A 22024-nucleotide genomic window follows, 5' to 3' on the forward strand; every position below is an offset into this window, starting at 1 on the left:
CCCTGCACTGTGTTCGGTGTACGTCACGCCAGCGAATCTGCCGGGCCCGCTGCTTTTCTTCCAAGCGCCCTATTCCTTCAGTGTGATGCACCGAATTAGCTCCTACCGCACCTACCAGCTCAAGGGAACTCATTTTCGACCAGCAGAAGGCGCCGGTGGACATGGCAACGTTCAAAGGAACCGTTGCTTCAGCTGCGGGGTGTTTCCTGCCCAGCGCCGTGCGCTAACCCATGGTTCCTGGCGGTGCGTCGGCGGTTGGTTGTACGTTGCTGCGAATCCTGCATCGATGGTGCCGCATCGATTCATGCTCGAGTTACAACAGCCGTCGTCGCCCTGCCGCCCACGCGCTCCGACCACGGTATATGACGAGTCGTCCGCTTCTCGTGTAATGGCGACAGATGTACGACTACTCGGCGACGCAATGGAGAGCGTCGTTCTCTTCGTCCAGACCCTGGCTATCATCTGCCATTCGGAGCTCATGCCAAGGCTTCTTCCCCAACTCTATCAAGAAGGCAAGCTCGATGAAAAAGAGCCCCCTAGTCAAGATGAATCTCAGATTAATGCTACAGTAGATGTCATGCGCAGCGTCATCACGGTCTCCACTTCGCATTCACTACTACTGGAGGAACATGGACCGCGCAGTCATCATGCCTTACGTAATCGCCTTGTGCCGCAGATTCATCAATGCACTCATGTCCATCTTGTGAACAGTTCTGTTTTTCAGGCCCCACGACAGTTTGCGACATCTGGCCTTCTTGCAGCCGAAGGAACTCACGAACTTGCCGTCCTGCAGGAGCAGCTCCTAAAGGATACTGCTCCGGACTTCCATGTCACTGAATGCCTTGGTGTGGGGTCATCTTGTGCACTTGCGCCACCTGCTCTTCACGTCACTGGAGTTGTAAAACAGCGAATAAAAGGGCTCCAGCATCTGGGTCATGATGCTGTTGATGTTCTCCGGTCCGCCATCGATCCTACAGACGAAGCGCATGGGGCGCTACCGCTACCCGGCCTCCAAGCTGCCAAAGAAGGCGAGGAAGAAGTCTTTAACCTACTGCCGGACAAGGATGCTAGTCGACTTCTTCGTATTGCCGCAGACCCTACCGACGATGTATCCGCTGTGTTTTTACCATCTGAACTTCGTGATGCCATAGAATACGAGGAAGAACTTGTGCACCACCTGGAGAAGGCGAGCGCAACGGCCGCCGTTGGTGATGGCCCGCGGTACGTCGGAGATGTGGTGAGGCAACTGCATCAGGACGTCGAGTTGCAGCCTGAGCGTCATTTTTGTCGTCTTGTCCAGCCAGTCATATGATCAAGGAGAAGATGAACGTGTGGAGTGGCCGCACGTTGGGTCCTTCGCCGAAGACACTGCGTCCAACGATTGTGGCGTGGTCTCCATAGCCGTGGCAAGGAACCTCGCCTCGGTGAATTCCAAGCCGGATTACTGGAACACTGCACACGTGCCTTGCTCTCAAAGCAAACACTTTCGAAAAGAGTTAAAACACATCGTTTCTAATGTTTGGTGTTGTATACCGAGGACTTTGTCGGCGGCAAACTATGATCGTTTTTAGCTTTTCAATGAGCGCATTCACCTCGACTTGTGCTTCCACTCGTATTACATATGAGAGCGTACGCGTAAAGCCACGGAATAAATATGTTACCTAAGGCTGACTCCACTTTTATTATGCGAGGTCCGTGAAGGTATGCGGCGCCGGCAGATATCGTGGCGAACTGCGAACGGCGATACCTGCAACGAGCCGAAACGCTGCGCGTTTGCGTTCGACCTAATGAAAATCTGGGCGATCGCAGAGATCATCGCCATTTCCGGTAGGCCCTCATTGCGAGCACGTAGATGGGAATAATAACTGTAGCTTGGCAGATGTCTGTGGCGTGTCCCGCTCTGGATGACATATACGCTTACTTTATCCTCTGATGCGTTGTTATAAGCCGGGCCAGATTTTTCTGGGTTTAAACGGTTCAAATGACCCGGACCCTCGGTACTCGGAAGCCATATCCGATAGGCCGAAAAGAAAATGGCGGATATTGAGGTTTGGTCGGAAAAGTAGGCAAATCATCAACTTTGTGATGATTAAAATTGTAGCTTATTCATTGCAGCGTCGAATGCTTAAAAAGCTGTTCATCGCATCGTACGCTTAATCCCAAAGCCAGCCTCATATTTCGCCAAAGTAAAAATAAAAAACTGTATTCGAAAAAAAAATAAATGAAAAAAAAAATCCAAATCGCTTTAGCAGGTTTTAGCTGGTTGCAGGTGCTCTCAGCTGGTACTTGCCACGTGCACGCGTGACTTCGCACAGACCTGTGACCAATCGGGGCCAGGCCTAGTCAGCTGCCGGCGACCACCTGCCAGAGGCATGCCAGTGATTCTTAGCTCGCAGTGCCGACAACACCGAGTTTTCGGCAGGACAGGGCCTTTTTTTAAAACTGAGAGGCGCAGCGTGGATGTAGAGAACCCGAATAGCTGACCGAGTATCGCTGGCGATCATTATTACAATTGACATATAATGAAAAAAAAAACACGTCAGGTGGCCCTGGGGAAACATGACGTCACACATGGTGGACCAGGTGGTAGACTGCATTGTATGGGTGATCACGTGGTAGCTAAGAAGTTATTTACAATGCTGTAGATATGGTCACGTGACTTGGCCGCCATATTCAATCTCAGAGTGACGGAGAAACCGGCAGGTGCAAGCACTAAGAGCTAACGTTCTTAAAAAAATTGCGGATTGAAGCGACGGCGTTACAGGGACTTTCTCCCTAATTCAAACGTCAAACCATGCGTAGTCATGCTAGCATAGTTTTTAGCTTGTTTGGTTTGGTTTGGTTTTTTGGGGTTTAACGTCCCAACGCGACTCAGGCTATGAGAGACGCCGTAGTGGAGGACTCCGAAAATTTCGGCCACCTGGGGTTCTTTAACGTGCACTGACATCGCACAGCACACGGACACCTCTCCGTTTCACCTCCATCGAAACGGCGCCGCCGAGGCCGGGATTCGATCCCGCTTCCTTGGGCACAGTAGTCGAGCGCCGTAACCACTGCGCCACCTCGGCGGGGTATAGTTTTAGCTGCCATCACTAGGTTCAAGCCATGCTTAAACACTCCGTATGTTTTTAATACTCCAAAAACAGTACACACCCCACACACATGTTAGTAAGTCATAGGCACCTCAACGCATTCACTAGATGCCCCTCTAAAAAGCTTTTTAGCAACGATCCTTCGTGGCCCATGCGTTGGCCTTGCATGCAGATGGTATAGCTTCGAAACTCAGCGGAGACGATGAATATGATCTAAAAATTACTTCTATTTTCTGAAATACCCCCCATTAAAGGAACCTTCTCGCCGAATTTGGCCTCATGTGGACCCTGCCTTAACTTTCTGCCTCGCCGACTGTTAGCTTCTTTCCTTCATATATATATAATTGTGAGCCTTACATGGATCTTCTTTCATTTGTACATACCATCGTCATCGTCCCGCGGCGCCGGCTCCGGCACGCGCCTGAGTTCATGATCGGAATTAAACGCTAGGCAAGGCATCGCTGGCCTTGCCGTCACGACCTTGACGTCTCGACCTAGCCTTCTTTCACAAGTGGTGGAGGTGAAATTCGATCCCCTTGCTGCCTTGGGCCCTGCCTCTCGCTGGAGCTACGTTCCGGTCGCCGTTTGGCAACTGCCACCGTCGTTATGTCTACCGAGCGTACCCACGAACCTGCCGGACCCTCTACCTCGGCTGCACCACCCCTCCGACTGTGCCCACACGACAACGCGACCCGCCGCTGTTCGCTGGTCGTCGCGATGAAGACGTCGATGACTGGCTCGACGCCTATGAACGCTGCAGTGCCTACACCCGGCGGGACGACGCTCTAAAATTTCTCAATGTATCTTTATACCTCATTGAGGTCGCCAGAAACTGGTTTATTAATCGTGAACCCCACACCACTAACTGGACCAGTTCCGCCAATACTTCGCCGACCCGGCAGTTCACAGTGAGATTGCGAAGAACAAGCTCGCTTCGCGCCTTCAAGGTCCCGGTGAGTCATATGCGTCTTACATAGAGGCCATACTTGCACTTTGCCGGCGTATTAGTCCAACTATGCCGGAACCTGAACAAGTACACCACGTCTTGAAAGGAATCAATTCTATGGCTTATAACACCCTAGCTGCCCAGAATCCCTCAACTGTTGATTCCATTATAACGACCTGTCAATGTCTCGACCAGCTGCAGTCCTCCCGATTGCAGCCCGGCATCGCTACTGGCCCGACCTCTGCTGACCTCGATCGGCGGGCACTGATTCGAGCCACCATCCGCGATGGGCTTCAAGCCCTCAAGCCTGTCTGTCGACACGGGTGCGATCTTCCTTCCGCACCTTCTAATGACGCCGTTCTCCGCAACATCATTAACGAAGAGTTAGCAACCATCACAAATCCTATGGCATCCGAACCTCCCGCAGCCCTCCCAGCGCCGACCTACGCGCACGTCGCTGCATCCCCCCTCCTTTGGTTCCCCCGTCCCGACATCCAGTAGGTTTCAATGGGCCAGTTTACAGTTTCGGGAATGGTATTCCCTTCGTCAGGACAAGTTTGCAATATCCCAGTCTTGTGAATTCCCTTCGTCAAGACTAGTTTACAATATCGCAGTCTTGTCACAAGACTGGGATATTGTAAACAATTGTCCTGACGAAGGGAATACCATTCCCGAAACTTTCGACAAAATAAACTGTGAAAACGAACAGTCGCGTCTGTCGTAACGCTCTACTATATGTATATATATATATGTGTGTGTGTGTGTGTGTGTGTGTGTGTGTGTGTGTGTGTGTGTGTGTGTGTGAAGGAAAGAAGCCAACAGTCGGCGAGGCCAAGGAAAGCGTTGGGGATGGTATTTTATGTATTTTTTTTTAAATGTTTACTCGGATAATCACAGAAATTAGTAATCTGTTTAAGGGAAAGATAATTAAACACAAAGTAGAAGAAAAAACAACTTGCCGATGGTGGGAACCGAACCCACGACCTCCGAATATCGCGTCCGGTGCTCTTCCAGCTGAGCTACATCGGCCGCTGTCTTCCCTGCTTCTTGCTTGGGTATTTATGTTGTCTGTATACGAACCTTGAGAGTGTTCACCAGCGCCACCCTCAACCAATGCGGCGGACGTGGAACGTCCTTTGTTACCGCACGGCCGGTCTTGAGGGAGAGCGCGTTTCTCTCTTCTCTTACGGCCTCTCCAATGGGTTCTGTTTCCACCGCCCGCCGCGCCTCGGTGGGGTCGCCACCGCCCCACTGCTGCTCCTCCGCTACAGGCGTTCACGCGCAAGGAAAACGCGCGCTCGCTCTTCGCTCCGCCCGCATCGGTTGCAACCGGCAGGCTCTCATATTTTACCCCTTATGGCTTATAGGAAGATGCCGTAATCAGCGTCTGATTTATCGTGTATGAGCAATAAAATAGTCAATAATGCGCGTGCGCGCGAGAGCGCGCGCGCCTTCGTCAGTGCTGTCGCGCACGGTCGAATGAAGTTTCGGGTGCACTTACATCAACACTTTTTGCCCCTAAATTTTTCACAAAACTATATGTACCATTTTATGCAGTATGCCTTTGAAAGCTATAAGCAGGTATAGCGCGACCTGACGCTAGTCTGCATGGCAAACTGTTCGGTGGATATTCAAAGTATTCTGTCAACCGCTGCCGTTTTCGTTTAGAGCAAAACAGGTACTGGCGCAATTTCATAGCACGTCTCAGATTCAGAGTAAGGAACAAAAATTTACGCATACAGTTAAAATTTCAGTTGTCTAGTGGAGTGAGCTGTTCTAGCTTCGCTTAAAATAAATCAGTAGGTTGAAAGACAGCAGATGTATACGTAATCTCGCGACTGACGCACACGTAGACAGTCGTAGTCGGTTTAATACCAGTAATAAAAAAAACATTTAATCAAGGAAATATGGGCATAAACAGATATGCATAATTGAAAAGAGCAGCAAGCAATAAAAAAAATATCCTTCAAAGTTAACACATTGCACTCATTCATCAAAACGTTGCATGCGGCTAGAAAATTAAAGACTCAAAATCTTTTTGGACGGTTTGTGCACATAAGGAGCTGGCCTTTCGTTCCTGTCTGTCACCTTCTTAGCATAATTGACAAGGAGTCTGAGAAATTTCTCACATATTAAAGAAGCGGACCTTGGCTATTGTCAATGCCTTCCGGGCAACTCAGCAAAGGTGAGTTCTCAAGTGCTGGCTGGATTAAGATGTGAATGACTTCAAGGACATTTGTGTGTGATAGGTGCACGACAGCCTTTTCAAAAAAAGACACAACGTTGTCCAAGAGGGCTACAAACTCTGGTTTTGGATAAAGCAGCCCGCTAGAATCTTGTCCGCGCAGAATAGTGTACATGGGGCTGCTTCTTTCGCTGGTTTCAAGAAGAATGATAGCACAAGCGTCACACCCGAAGTCACTGATTAACTTCACAATGTATCCAGCGACGTAAGCTAAACCAGAATACGTGACAGTGGGTAATGGGATGACAGGAGATACCATCACTTCTTTCAGTTCCTCGGTTACTGATTGCGACAGAGCTGAAATGATTTCGTCGGTGTCGACACTAGGTGCCTAGGCGCGCAATACAGCGCGACATACAACTCCTATAGTCACCTCTGAATAAATAGCACAGAGAAAAGCTTTTATATCCATTATTGAGGAGTGTTCCTTGAGTAACAGTGGCGAATGGGTAATAAGCAACGCATTCTACCAAAATAATGGGGCAGCGATTGCTCTCTAAGGAAGGCATTACTGCACAGATAGTTACAAGGAAGTATTAGTTCAAAAACATACCAGAAAAAGAAAGAAAATATTGCAGGAATTAGTGCTTGAAATAAATTTCCGTTTTTTTTCATGAAATAATCATTATATCATGTAAACATTTCATTAAACCAACGTTTATTTGCAAAATTAAAATAATGTTTATAATACAACATAAAACATTTGCTGGTCTATAAATTATAGCAAAATTGAAAACAAAACCTAAACTCGTTTACTCCGACGTTATACTACTAACACTTTGTCATGTAAGCATTGTGCAACTTACATTACATTTTTATAAAATTACTTTCATCTTCGGTGTTACCTCGATGGTTTCTCATCTAGCGCTGAAAGACGGTTCTCCCATTGTTGCTGTTATGTTTGCCTTGAAGAAGCTTCGATGTGATCACTGCTCATTCACTTTTTTATTCATTTCTTGTACAGGCTTGGGCAAAAATTCAGATTAAAATGAACAAAAGTAGATACAATGCCGCAATACACGTCATATGCTTGTCGAGCGTTTGCTGAGCGACAGTGCTTTTTAATATAAAGACTCCATTCAAGTGTGTAGCACGCTGACAGGATACCGCTGCAGCATCTACCTTCTGTAATCTTTCATTTAGGGGCTGCACTCACCACGAAACCCGCGGGCGACAGCGCGAAACCAGGCAAAAGCCACCCACCGCCACTGAAGCAGATGCGGAGCGAACAGTGAGCAGGTCGCGCCTCTTGCGGCGGCGGAGAGCGTGACTCAAGGAGAAAAGTTCCCATTGTTCACGCGGCGATTGAGAAGGCCCTAAGAAAGAGCGCGCGCTCTCTCCCTCGAGACCGGCCGTGGTTACCGCCAGCGTCACGTAGAACGTGGTCAAGAGCGAGGGCGAAAGCTGTGCTAGAACCCTCTTACTCTACCTATGGCTTCAAGACTGCCAGAATATATATATATATATATATATATATATATATATATATATATATATATATATATATATATATATATATATATATATATATAAATGAAGGGGAAATGAGGGTGCTCTTTATAATACATGAAGGAAAGAAGCCAACAGTCAGCGAGGCTAAGGAAAGCATTGGGCATTGTACTTTATGTCTTTTTATTTTGATTTATAATTTTTACTTGGATAATCACAGACGTTAGTAATGGAATCTGTTTAGGGGAAAGATAGTTAAACTGAAAGTAGTCAGTTTAATTATCTTTCCCCTAAACAGATTCCATTACTAACTTCTGTGATTATCCAAGTAAAAATTAAAAATAAAAATAAAAAGACATAAAGTACAATCCCCAATGCTTTCCTTAGCCTCGCTGACTGTTGGCTTCTTTCCTTCATATATATATATAATTGCACATAATTTCCCCCTTTAAAACAGAAGGTGACACTTTTGCATATATCACGTACCTTTCCCGCATTTGGAGAATAAATTTATATTTTACGATATAGCGTACGCAGCTCATTCCACTGAAAAGCCGGCGGCGGTTGGAAAACAGGGTGGGCACTGAAAACACGGGGGACGCTTAAGCTCCGCCTGTATTATAGGACAGCGTTAATGGCTCCCCATAAGGATCCTCGTTGGCAACTTTCTTTAAAGTAGGGTTAACACTTAAGCCGTGCTATTGCGTCTACAAAGCTTAAGCGTCCTCTTAATTTTTCACAAAATACTTTACATGTCTACTTAAAGCAAAAAAATGAATATAAATTTATATATTTCACAGAAACTCAACTTTTAAATAAGGCCTATATCCGTACAACATGTCTGCTTCTTTTCTCATTCCACTTTTAAGCAAATGAAGAAAGTTATTTGTTTCTATGAGCGTTTTCGAGCCTTCTGCCTTTTGAGTGCTTCTTGATGATATCTTCAACGTTGACCCGCCTGAAAACCTCGTCTTCACTTTCAACAGCAGAAAATTTCTGCGGTGGCTGTCAGCTGTGAGCCGTCATAACCTCTAGCATAATTGCTTTTGTCACAAATTTTACCGCTTACGCTCGGAATAATAATGAATACACAGCTGACTTCAACAGCAGTAATGACAGAGGTCAGTTGATTTGACAGCTGCAGGGTACGAGCTGACTCCCAACTGAAAGCCAGCTGATTGATTTATAGGAAAGGAAAGGCGCGGTAACTGTCTCACTTGTTTTCTGTGGACACCTCAGCCGCGCCGTAAGGGAAAGGAGGAAGGTGGGAGTGAAGGTGGAAAGAGAGAAAGAGGAGCCGTAGTGGAGGGCTACGGAGTAATTTCGACCACCTGGGGATCTTTAACGTGCGCTGACATCGCACAGCACACGAACGCCTCTTCGTTTCTCCTCCATCTAAACGCAGCCGCCGAAGTCGGGTTCGAGCCCGGGTACTCCGACACAGTAGTCGGGCGTCTTACCACTGCACCACCCCGGCGGGGCTGAAAGCCAGCTGCAACCCATTGATTTCATTTGAGCACCAACTGGCACCGGCTGCCTTCCATCAGGTAGGCATCTGGAACCATTTAATGCCATAGTGTTCTTTGGTATGTTGAGGGCTGCTTTGGTAGCCATGAGGATTAAAGCGTTGATTTTATGCTAGTCAGTACAGGAGAGGCTCAGGTAAGGAGAGACATTTAAAGAATTGGACTGAACAAAAAGGCATATAGTACTTTGAGATTGTCTGCTTCGTCTAGACCGGCTCTTTAGTCTGGAACTCTTCTCAGTTAAAAGTTGGATGATGGAGTAAGTGGATTGTTTAAGTGTCTTCAAGGTGGTGTCATTTTCCCGTGTTCTGTAAGTGCAGACCAAGAATGCGTAGGGTGGGGGTTTGCGGTATGGGACTGCCTTGCAGATAAATCGTTATTGGGGAGGTAGGAACGTGCGACAGCCGGAGTAGAAAACATGCCGACTTTGTCGTGGAGCATTTATGGGGGTTTACCCTTAAAATAATGCGCCAAAGGGGGCTAGACGCTGCAGTCGCCATCCAGCCCCGGCGTGCCCGCCCTAACAGAGAGCTGTGACACCTAGCCCGTGGTGCGAGAAGTCGCCACTGCTCCGGGTTCAGGCCAAAGGGGACAAACCGAGGTGCGTACTCGAACAGGCTTTGTTATGCCCGAGTACACGGCAAAACACAATTAACATTCAAATGCAACCGCCATAGCGGTAGAACGTCCCGCTCGCGTACGGGGATGAAATAAAAACCCACCGAAAGGGGAAGCACACGCGAGAAGGAGAGAGGAACATTTTGCTCACCACGCGTAGCTTCGCGCTCACGGCCCGCAGCGGTCTCCTTGCAGAAAGTCTGAAGAACTGCTCGCGCGTGCGCGCTAAACCGCCGAAAAGCCCGAAAAAATAGCAAAAGGCGCGCTAGTCTCGGACTGTGGAGAGAAGGCCTCCGGGTTACGCCAGGAGGAAAGAGGGAAACCCCGCGGTGGCATCGCTGCGGGAGACTGGGAGGCAGTGGGGGGCGGCCGATGTGCCCTCCTCACCCCTCCTCCCTAGCAGCGCGCGCATAAACTCGCGGGATAAGTACGCCATTATAATGGGACAGGGGTTCATATGTATCCCCGCAATCAAGACCAATATTTTCTGCATGGTTAGATATAGTTGTGACCGCTTCTTGTATTGTAGACTCAATGTCTCCAGTATAGGGGGTATTCACTGGCGCGCTGTGGACGGTGCACTGTGGGTAACTGAGGCGCAGTAAGCCATTTTTGTGTCCACCGAACGAGCAGGGCGAACGTACGTATCAAGTACTGCCGTGCGGTTCCACGAGTGGTGGCATCCGCCGCTATCGTTTATTGAGCTATCGTAAACAGTTGTAGCCGTGCAGAGTGCAAGCAACGGAAGCTGAAGAGCTGCGCGAACGACCTCGACATTTTCCGGTTCTGAAAATACAGATGAACGACTCTGCCCAAACGGAAGAACTCACCGAGATGCGACGTCATGCGCGTATGGCTCGCACGGCTCAACCGCGCAAGTAGTACCACGAAAAATGAGAAATATATGTCGAAAATCGGCTGGGCTGGAACCTTTCGGATGTTATCTGGCAGCGAGCTGTTGCCACAATCCGGGCATGGTTGCTTTTTTCGCACTCGCAAGTCATATTCCAGGTAAAAGAGCAGCACACCTACATGACAGCATGCATCACAGTGTCCAGCCAGGCGCATGCAGTGCGCCGCCAACATATCCTCGTCGTATTTTGTGACAATCCAAGCCTTCGGAGGGCTCGACAAACTCTGGCGTACCCGACTCATTTGATCAGAAGTCGGACGATCGCATCGTCTGTGTCGTCTGCGAAGAAATATTCGCTGAAGGAACGTAGGCGGGCAAAGTTGTTTTGCGGAAGGTTTAAAGAGCTTTATAAAATTATTTAGAAATAATGAGCGAAACTTAGTTTGGCAAAAAACAGCACGGTATTTGAAGAGATTTTTGCTGCAAAAAATCATTTCGAGCCTGCAACGCAACGAGGTGGGGCCACCGGGGCCATCGCTGTGGCAGCGGTTTCGTTTGCTTCGTTACCGCCACAGACGATGCAAACATCCGACTTCTTCTGATCGAATGAGGCAAGTACACCAAACAGGTTCCGTACAAAAAATACTGACTACAAAATGCTATTTCTGTGCTAATTTAAGCTAGAAGGACTCAGCGGTTTAGCTGGGATAAGTATTGTACGGCACGCAGTCAACTGCGCAAAGCGCGAGTTCGTCTGCTTAAACCGCGGCTCAGCCGCTTGTAACGTAGTTGTTTTCTTCGAGTGGTGTGTAGCCTTTCAGTTGGCTTCTTGTGACGAGGTTCGTTCGTATAGCGCAAGGAACACATGAATGTTGCTCATATTTATGCGCGGCCGACGGTCGACGCTTACCGTGCTCATCGATCAGCGCTCATCGACTGCAAATGGGTCGGTGCCGAATATTTTTTTTTACAGGTCTCTGTCCGCATCACGCAGACGACAGATAATTCGAACTGTTATACTCATGATGCCGAGTGAGTTTTGATTAAAAAGGTGCTAGCATAAGGTAGAGCGGCACAGCAAACGGACGCACACCAGCTAACCTAAGCCGCCGACCATATATATACTAGTCAGAGCAGGACTCCAAGATGGCGTCGACTGCATACTGACGTCAGCTGTGACGTCACGTGAATACCCCCTATAGCCCAACACCGTGTTTACAAACAAAGGGGGCGCTCGCGGCGTCGCAGCCGACTGGGGGTGAAAAATAGGGTTAGCGCCCTTAGGAATACATGGAACCGAAATATTTCTAAGCAGTTTTCTCATTTCACAGGGCACCTGTGATGTCGTTATTCGGTACAAAGCAACTATGAACATCTTAGAACAGATCGTCAAATTATGAAATCTCATTACCGAGGCGAAGTATCTTTAAAATACCGCGAAGCATGTTGGGGCGCGAGTTGGGAGGGCGACCCGTAGAAATACATGTAAACACAACTTACCGGAACATTTTTCTCATTTCACAGAGCATCAGAAGTGGTGGCCGGTCGTTAAACGTTGACCAGCGCTTTGAAGAAGCGTGTGAGAGAGTATGGTTCGTCATTACGGAGGCAGTCTACTTTTAAGACTCCCCGAATAACCTGTGTTATGAATCTAGACACCGTCAAAAGGCAAGCTGGGTGTAGCGAGTCGCGTAGTTTTGCTTACAGTCTGATATGCTGTGCCGCATAGGGTAAATAAGCTTGATAATACTGTCGCTCCAGTGATACGTGCTAGACAGAATTACATTTAAAAAACAGTTGTCAAACGACATGAACCGAACGAGATTCGCGCATTGCAGTAGACGACAGCGTAGCTGGCGATACCCACCGCGGCCGCCTCCAGCTCCGGAGCGTCTGCTAGCGATAGCGCCGGTGGCGCATTGCCGTCTGCAACTGTGCGGGGTCAGTTTATCGTGCTGTGAACGGTCCCGCAAGTCGTCAGACTTGCAGTACAGGGAACGCAGTGTGCCATGCAACATGATGCCGGGGCGTGATACAAGACGTTCACCAAAAATTGAGAAGAGTTCAACGCTGCTGAACCGAGTAAAATGTTGAAACCGAGTAAGTACAGCTTACTTTGCAGAACACCAGAAGTGGTGGCCGGTCGCTAAATCTTGGCCAGCGCTTTGAAGAACTGTGTGGCAAAGTATGATGATTCATTGCAGAGGCAATCTACGTCTAAAACGCCTCGTTGTCTATCTGTGTTAGAAATGCATTGCTGTAGCGCGGCCCATACAAAATATATGTAAAGAACGGTTCGCAAGCAGTCACTTGTTAAGAACCGGAGCATTCTTTTAAGACCATGAATAAATGTATGCAACAACATTTCGCGTATGACATCTCTGTAAAGCATATTTATCTATAACTATGTGCGGCGCGTTTCCAGACGAACGTCCTCGTATAGGAGGCGCGAGTCGCCCAAGTGGCTTTTTTTTTTTTTTTATAGTGAACGCTTTGTACCACGCCCCGACATCAGGCTGCATGGCAGAAGGGAAAAAAAAACAACCAAGTGTTGGCGACGCCTATGTTCCGAGTAAAGGCCTATTCACACTTGCGGCTAGATGAGGACGCGCGACTGCCAGTCGCGCGACCAGAGGAGAGGAGCTCGCCACTACCGATGTTTACACTTGCGACAGTCGCCTTCTCGTTCTGTTCTCATTCCGAACGAGTTGGGAGTAGGAGAGCTGCTGGGCGATGACAGTGAACGTCGGTAGCTGCCGCTTGCCAGACACTTCAGCTTTTTCAGGCGAGCCGGTACGCATGCCGCGCTCTCGTGTTTCCAGGAGAACGCCGACGACGAATAGACAATGTCAATCACCGTGGTGTCAATATAAAATGTTGCACCTGCGTGAAAAACCCATTTCTCAAAAGTTCATGGTACTTACCGGATAGTCCGAATATCTTTCCAATCTCCTCCCAGGCCATATCCTATCTGCCTGCCTTTGAATTCCGGGTGCCGTTTGTTGAAAAGGTAGGGGTATTTTTTAATTGCATTGAGAAGGTGCTCGCTCGAGTACTCCGGGACCTCGCTGATTGGTGAAATGGTTTGCGACTAGTAGTCGCGCGACTGGAAATTCGAGCAGTGCCCGATCGGCCCGCGGCAGTCGCTTTTCGACCAAAACAGTCGCGCGACCGCTGCTAGTCGCAAGTGTGAACAGGCCTTAAGGCAGTAATGATGCCGTCGAGACACGGTTCATTTTGTACATTGAGAAGAATAAAACGCATAACGGGCACGACATCATTCCGTTCTGAAAACATCGATCGTGGAGGCGGTAAGTATTAAAATGAATCCATATGAGTTGTGTCGCGATCAATGCATGGTGAGCAGATGGTAAGCAAACACTTTAGAGGCTATATATAATACGACGTCCATGCACTTGCTAGATGATCTGCGCCGTACAGAAAAAAAAAAAAAAAGAAAGACGAAGAAACCGCACAGAAAGTGCAGAGCGATATATGAGAACCATAGCGATACCACGGGGCAAAAGTAAATAAACGAAAAAACAGTTAACTAGCATATATGCCTGTTGATGACCTTGCGGGCACCCACCTGATTCAAAATAATTGTATGCCTCCAAGGACTTGTATGCCTGGACGGTCTCTGCCGTGAAGCGACTCGAAGAAACATCAAATACACTACAATGTTTACCATGCCCAATGGTGGAAGAGCGCCCGCGTCAGTCGGGAGCACTTCACAATGTGTTTCAGGCATAGCAAATCGGTCCGGTTGCCCAACGCATGTACCGTTTTTCATTAAGCGCTGTTTATCCTATTCTGACTAGCTTTTCACGTAGTCCGACATTGCTGCTGCACACACTACATTCCCTTGCAAGTACTGCAAGTCTGACGATTTGCGGGACTGTTCACAGCATGATAAACTGACCGCGCACAGTAATTGCAGACGACCATGCACCACCGGCGCTGTCGATAGCAAACGCTCCGGAGCTGGAGGCGGCCGCGGGGGGTATCGCCATCTGCGCCGTCGTCTGCTGCAATGCGCAATTCTCGTTTGGTCTATATTGTCGTATCGTATGTCGTTTAACTGCTCTTTAAATGTAATTTTGTGTAGGATGTATCACTTGAGCGACAGTATTAAACCTAATTTACCCCATGCGGCAGCATATCAGACTGTAAACAAAACTGCGCGATTCGCTACAGCCTTTTGGGGGTGCTCGGATTCACAACATGATTTGTCGGGGAGTTTTGAAAGTCGACTGCATCCGCAATGATGCAGCATTGTAACACACATGTTCAAAGCGCTGGCCAACGTTTAACGACCGGCCACCATTTCTGGTGATCTGCGAAACGAGGAATATGTTGCGGTAAGTTGTGTCCTAACGGGGAGACTAAAAATGAAATTGACTTCATGGTGTGTTCTAACCCCGCCATTAAAGAGGATGTAGAGATAATCGGGAAAGTGCGATGCAGTGACCACAGTATGGTAAAGTCTCGAATTCGTCTAAACCTGAAGAGGGAACGAAACAGGTTAGAAAGAAAGAAATTCATCAACGAATTAGCGGTGAGGGGGACGGCAGAAGAGTTCAGGATCTCGCTACAGAATAGATATTCAGCTCTAACCGAGAATGACGACATTAGCCTAGAAGCAATGAGCAATAATTTCAGAGATGTCATTACTGAGTGCGCTGTAGAAATAGGCGGTAGGATAGTTAAAGAGGATACCCCGCCGGGGTGGCGCAGTGGTTACGGCGCTCGACTACTGTTCCCAAGGACGCGGGATCGAATCCCGGCCTCGGCGGCAGCTTTTCGATGGAGGCGAAAAGCAAGGTGCCCGTGTGCTGTGCGATGTCAGTGCACGTTAAAGAACCCCAGGTGGTCGAAATTTCCGGAGTCCTCCACTACGGCGTCTCTCATAGCCTGAGTTGCTTTGGGATGTTAAACCCCACAAACCAACCAACCAACCTAGTTAAAGAGGATACCGGTAAGCTGTCTAAGGAGACGAAAGGTGTGATTAAGAAACGTCAAAGTATGAAAGCTTCCAATCCAACATACCCGATAGAATTGGTAGAGATATCAAAGTTAATCAATAAGCGCAATGTGGCCGATATAAGGAAGTATAACATGGAGAAAATTGAGCATGCTGTAAAGAACAGGCGAAGCTTTAAAGCGATGAAGAAGAAACTGGGCATATGCAAAAAGCAGATGTATGCGCTGCATCCACACGACGAACCACGTGACCGTTCCGCGGCTCAGTCCGTGGTTCGTCGTGTGGATACAGCGCATACATCTGATTTTTGCATATGCCCAATTTCTTCTTCGTCGTTTTAAAGCTTCGCCTGTTCTTTCATCAGTCCAGAGCTCACGTTTCAACTTCATGTACAGTATACGCAGTACAGTATATGAAAGGTTACGAGACGCATGGCCCCCGGTTTGGTGCATGTGCAAAGCGCGAAACAGCCGACGTCGCAGAATGCATAATTAGAGCCACGCCAACGTGTTTCACTTCATATACAGGAGTACCACATCAGGATATATATTTAGGCATCATTTAAATTTTCCTACAGAGCACAGCATGATAAACTGACCGCGCACAGTTGCAGACGGAGCCAGGTGCTCAGTGTTTATGCCATCTCTTTTTCAGGACATAAGTTTCTCGGTCTTTTCACCGGTGTGTTCACTAGCTTTGTGATGTGGAGACTCGTGGTAGTGACCGCATTCCTATACTTACCTCAAAATAAATGCACTTGGCGCGTCCGCGCCAGCTAAGCTCATGCACATCGACTGGACAGTATTTCAACAACATACGGAGGAGGAGTGCAAGGAAGCCTTCACTGGCAGGTTAGAGGACACTATAGCAAATGCTATGACTGTTGATCCACATCTCGTCATCGAAAATACGCATTTACTCTGACGTCGAATTAGAACGATTACGTACTCTTCGGCGGCGAGAAGAAAAACGATACAGATGGAACAAGTGCTTAACTGATCTGAGAGCGGCTAGGCGTATGCAGAAAACAATCAAGCGAAGAATTCATAAACTGGCGGACCAGCGCTGGAAGTCTTTTTGCCAGCAACTGGATCCCCGGAAGCCTATGTCCCTCATCTGGCGGACTGTGCGGAGCCTTCGTATGTCTCCACAGCAAAGACAGCCATTCTGTGTTTTAGCTGAATATCAAGATCCTAAACAGATTGAGGTATAAACTTACTTCATAAAGAAAATTGCGGGTGAAACGAGTGCCTCCGGTTCCCAGCGTGTTCCTCCTGCCTCACGGGAATCAGCGACGGATGTCATTTTTTTCTCGTGAGGAACTCGGCTCTGTTCTTACAAGATGTAGGCGTTCGTTTTTACCGAGGCCAGATGGAATCACATACGCTGCGCTGTCCCATCGTGGCAACGACGCAAGAGAAGAGCTCCTCAAACATTATAGCTACCCTTGGCTCGACGGTGTTGTTCCACAGGAATGGAAATCTAGTCGGCTGATATCCCCTACTGAAACCAGGGAAATGTCCGCTCGAGCTGACATCCCACAGGGCAATAGCTTTGGCCAGTTGCGTGGGAAAGGCCATGGAAAGAATAGTTTTGACGCGCCTTGAGTGGTACCTCGAGCACTATACAATATACCCCAAAGCAATGGCCGGCTTTCGGCGGGGTCACTCCTCTATTGACTTCGTGTCCACGGTTCAACAACAGAAACGAATAAAACGGTGTTCAATGTTCGTGACACTCATTTTTGATGTCAAAGTTGCCTACGACAACGTGGCCCATGAAGCCATCTTTTATGCGCTGGAAACTGCGGGCATCGGTGGTCGGATGTTTGCGTGGATAGAGAGATCTGACAAGACAATTTTTTATTCAGTTTGAAGGTGACTCGACTCTAGCGTATTATACCCACCGTGGCGTGCCCCAGGGTGGTGTGCTGAACCCTATTTTGTTTAATCGAACACTCACCACCCTCCCAAAGAACCTCCCTTCCACCGTCCAGATATCAATGTACGCCGATGACATTTGGGCCTCTTCTGTGACGCGTCTCCAGGTGCGTGAAAGGCTTCAACGGGTAGCAACGATAACTTCGTCTTAGCATCAGAAGCAAGATCTCAGCGTTTCACCGGAAAAGTGCGCGCTAATGGCATTTACACGCAAATCTATGAATGCATACCGGCGGAGTGCATCGATGATTATAACATTTCTTACTACAAAACTTATCGTTTCTTTAGGGATTCTGATAGACCGCAATTTATCATGGAGTTCGCATTGCACCCTATTAAAAAAAATTAACATCCATTGCTCACTTACTCCGCTTTCTTGGTGGAAAATCATGGGGCTCGTCGGTACAGTCAGTGCTGCAGTTGTACATAACACTATGTTTAGGATTCATGCGGTACAGTACGCCCGTACTTTCAAACACGTGCAAGACTAATCTGCGTGCCCTCCAGGCAGTCCAGAGTCAGGCCCAATTCGCACATGCCTGAGCCTCTCTCGGAGCGCATCATTATTGGGAAAGATTGAACTCACTAAAGACCATCGGCTTTCGACGTATATTGCTCTAGACTCATTGCAATATGCACACACGACATATTTCAAGGGTTCCACAGCACCACCTTGCGCAGTTGCCTCTGTAGAGACCACATTCTGCATTTGCAAAGCTCATAGCAACACACCATTCATACATTCCAAAACAGTTTACTCCGGCAGCACGACCTCCGTCGCCACTGTGGTGCCTGTGGCTCCCATGGGCCATGTCTGCGCATTGCTATTCCGGAGATATCGAAGAAATCGAATTTATCAACGTCAGCCCTTCAGCAATTGATACTGTTCATGCTACACAATGACTGTTTGGACCGTACTCACGTCTGTACGGTTAGCTCGGTAACCCCTACTAGTCCTGCAAGCGCCGTCGTCGTTCCTGCGAGACAAGCAAATATTTACCGTCTAATATCGCATAAGACTGCCTCTACTGGAGCACAACTGGCCGCACTTCGTGCTGCTGTAAAGTATATCTCTGAACAAACTCCTCAAAAATGGGCCGTGTTCTGTTATTCTAAACCTGCCCTACAATGTCTTCAATAGGTCCTGAGGCGACCATGAGCAACTTGTAGCGGAAGTTTGACATCTGTACCATCAGGCATTATAAGAGGGTCACGAAATAATTTACCAGTGGATACCAGGCCATAACGGAATTGTTGGCAACGACTTAGCTGACGGTGCTGCTCAGTCGGCTCACAACAGAACCAACACTGTCGAGATACCATTGATAAGAGCCGACTCAGCAAGGCACCTTCGACTGATCACCCGAAACGTGACTAGACAATCATGGTCTACGCCTGGAGGCTGGACCGCACCACTTTGACCAGTTACTTCAACTGCAGATACCGTTCGGCTTTTACAAACGCCTATTGCCATCTCATCGGCACAGCAGACTCTCCAACGTGCGAGCAGTGCGGATGGGTTAAAACTATAGCGCGCATACTTTGTGACTGCCCTCAGTTTGAGCGTGAGCGTGCCGTCCTGGCTGCTACACTCCGCCGCTTAAACTCTCGCCCTCTTACACAAGTTAAGATTCTGGGCCTTTGGATGACACCTTCATCAGAAAGGAAAGTAGTGAAGGCGCTCCTTAAGTTTTGTTGCGAAAGCACCACTACGCCAGCCGCTTCGCCTTATCAGCGTGGCCGCTCCTTCTCCGTGGCGCCGACTTCACGAATGATATTGAGCCAAAAAGACACCTCTGGTGATAGCAACCACTTGGTAATTGCCACTCATGGACGAACGACAACAGCGAGTTGCCCGCATTGAAAGCTCTAGCTCCACATCCGGTTCAGCAGGGTTGAACCCCTCTAATTTTTTAAAGCACCCGGTGTTCAGTTCTAGACTTTAAGTGTACGCTCTCGGCGTTCTTTCTTTCTTTTTTCTCCCTTTGTTCCCCTCCTCACGTGTAGGGCAGCCTACTGAACATCGCCTATAGTTAACCTCCCTGCCTTTCTATTCTATTTCTCTCGCTCTCTCTTTTTTTTTTATGCGCCGCAGCCCCGATATTGTGAGACCAGGACTTGTGAGATCGAGAACGCTCAGAGAAGGCTTTATTATCTCCCGCGGCAAAGGCGTCACCGATGGAGAGTAAGGTAGGAGAGGATTATGAATATTTGCAGATGAAGATGGGGATTGACCCGTAATGCTTAGCATTGCCAAATGAAACCTTTTTTTTTTTTTTTGGGGGGGGGGGGGGAATCTGTTTTTCTTTTTTTTTTTAGAGAGAGAGAGAGAGAGGGAGGTAAAATTTAAGGAAATCTGCCGTGATTTATATGCACCTCTATAACGAATTACGCACACAGCAGTAGCAATGCATGAATGAATAACGCGGAAAGAAGGGCATTGTACATCACATCGCTTTTTTCATTGCCGTCACGTCGTTATTCTCGTTACAGCCAAGTTGCCGTTAGACGAATAATCTTTCATTGCGAGCGGCGGTTTTTGAAAACCTTAGTTACGTTTGGCTATTTTTTTACACTTTGCATTTAGATTAGAAGATGGCGGGTTGCTTCGATTGCTACACATGCCGCTTGTGTGGCTATAGCTAAGCTGACCTTAGGGAAGGTAGAACTGTTGACAGCAAGGCTAGTTTCAGTGCCTAAAATGGCAGCTCAGGCGAATTTTACATTTGCAGGTAAAGAGGGGCGACATTGTTTAGCTGCCTTTATTGCTTCTCTTCGTTCTTCAAGTAACAAAGCTTATGCAGAAGGTACAGAGCAGAAATCTGGAAGAGAGGGAACATGAACTGGCCATAGATCAGCCTCGGTGTTTTCCACGCGGACGTTTCGAATTCTATACCGAGGCGATAACAAGTTGTTTCGCGTTTGTCAAAGGCAAGTCCCCATAGAGCGAAGGAGTCCTTCGGCGCTGAGAGGGAGGGGTTGGGGGAACTACGATTACGAGGAAAGAAAGCAGCAACGTGCACTTATTGTATTCGAGCAACGTTTCCTCTGACCTTGCTTTTGTCGGCGTTGCGCGACTGATATTCCAGAGAAAAGGCATGAGTTCGTGGAGCGCTCGGCCCATCCCAAAGCGCGGAGGCATCCCCAAGGTGAGAGCACACACTGCATGCGCTCTCTGCATCCTGCCCCGCGATCTCAGTGTCTAACCCAGCACGAACGCAAAGCGAAGTTTCGATTTCAAACATTCAGTGCAGAGTGCATACTCATGAAAGGAGCGACTCACCTGATGAAATATTAGCGCAGTTCTGCCTCCCAAAAGCGCGCGCTCCGCGGAGAAGGGCCGAGAGTTTTGAACAAGCGCTCATGCGACGGCGGCTTCGCGACTGCATGCTGCGGCGTATGTATAGGAAACCGGAGCTCCAATTTGGCTGCTGTCCCTAACATGACGTTCGCTCGGCGTGTTCGCTTTTTTCTTTTGTCGCGGCCAGAGCCTCAAAGGGCACGTCGCGGTAAACAAGCATTCGATCGACAGCGCGCACGGACATCGATGACGACGGCAGCGGGAGCATCGCGGGTTTCCGTCGCGCGCTGACAGAGGCAATTGTGCGATCGCGGGGTGTTCTTTTTTTTGTTTGTTTGTTTCTCGCAGGGAGGAAGAAGAACCGTAGGGACCGGGCGACTGACTCGCGAGCGATCGTGCGTCTGAAGAAAGCGCGAAGGGGCAGCGGCGACGATAAAATCACGCGGCGCGACGAAGGCTTTTGTGCGGAGGGTGGGCCCAACTTAACAGAACGTGACTGGCGTAGTGAAGTGAGACCTATCGCGGCAGACGATCCACTTGACGAATGTAGGCCGTGCCGACAAGTTCGTGGAAAGCGGCGGCACGACACCGTTGCGCGCCTCGGGCCTTAGATTTGTTCTTATAGCTTCTTTCTCGCGCTGCGCCCCAAATGTTGTTTTCTGTCTGCTTTCATTTTTTTTTTCCCTCTAGAACTGAGCAATGGATACGTGCAGGTTGCTATCGCGTCATAGGCTGCGTCGCTTCCATGCTTTCGCGCAGGAAGCGACGCAGCCTATGACGCGATAGCAACCTGCACGTCTTTAATGTACGGCTCGCTGACTACGCGACTGCAAGTACGACTGAGCTACTGTGTAACTGAGACTTTTCAGCCTGTTGGGAAAAAAAAAAAAAAAAAAATCGATTACGATAAAGCTTTTTTTTGTCCTTGCGGTTCTTCACGGTTTTGTTTCTCCCTTGCGTGCGTATTGGCAACCGAATAACATTGGAAGTTCATAGTTATGTAGTACATGTCAGAAAAATAAGGCTGTGAGTGGGTGCAAGCGATCAAAATATTCTACGTCAGTTTATAG

General features: G+C 48.4%; 1 long non-coding RNA gene across 1 annotated transcript in view; it reads right to left on the reverse strand.

The window, feature by feature from the left end:
- LOC146206170 (uncharacterized) overlaps positions 1-21155 on the reverse strand; it is a 160258-nt gene extending 139103 nt beyond the window's left edge. The window contains exons 1-2 of the long non-coding RNA XR_014704370.1: positions 20937-21155; positions 18576-18630 (exon numbers count right to left, since the gene is read on the reverse strand). This is a non-coding gene — a long non-coding RNA (uncharacterized LOC146206170). The remainder of the gene's footprint in view (positions 1-18575; positions 18631-20936) is intronic.
- Positions 21156-22024: the final 869 nt, after the last annotated feature.

Source organism: Amblyomma maculatum, chromosome 1 (assembly GCF_055883805.1).
Source record: "Amblyomma maculatum isolate TAMU_Amacu chromosome 1, ASM5588380v1, whole genome shotgun sequence".
NCBI classification, from domain to species: Eukaryota; Metazoa; Arthropoda; class Arachnida; order Ixodida; family Ixodidae; genus Amblyomma; species Amblyomma maculatum.